Source organism: Beta vulgaris, chromosome 2, assembly GCF_026745355.1.
Source record: "Beta vulgaris subsp. vulgaris cultivar EL10 chromosome 2, EL10.2, whole genome shotgun sequence".
NCBI lineage: Eukaryota > Viridiplantae > Streptophyta > Magnoliopsida > Caryophyllales > Amaranthaceae > Beta > Beta vulgaris.
In genome coordinates, this window is record NC_079203.1 from 40738032 (window position 1) to 40738491 (window position 460).

Genomic DNA, 460 nt, shown 5'->3' on the forward strand with positions numbered 1-460 from the left:
AATAGATAGAATCAGAAACAAAGTTTTCTACAAAATTAAAATCAAAGAGCACCAAAAATCAGATCTAGAAAATTTCTAAAAAAATCGAAATCATGCATAGAAAAAAACCAGATATGGAAATTTTCAACAAAATTAAAATCATGAAAAGAAAAGAAGTCAAAGATACGAAGAAGGCGACGTAAAGGTGCATACAACGGCGAGCGCGAGGTAGGACGACGACGAATGCGGGGTAGGACGACTCGCTATGAGACGACGACAATTCAATGTGTCGGCGAACGCGAGCCGATGCGTTCTTGTAACAGGACATGTGGCATGACTTTAGGAGATGCGGTTGGGTGCTTGGAGAAGCGGCTGGTGGTGAGTGAATGTAATATCTCGAAAAATTAAACTTTGCTTAAATATTATACTTCCTCCGTTCCATAATAAGTGAAACATAGGGATTGGGCACAAGATTTAATAA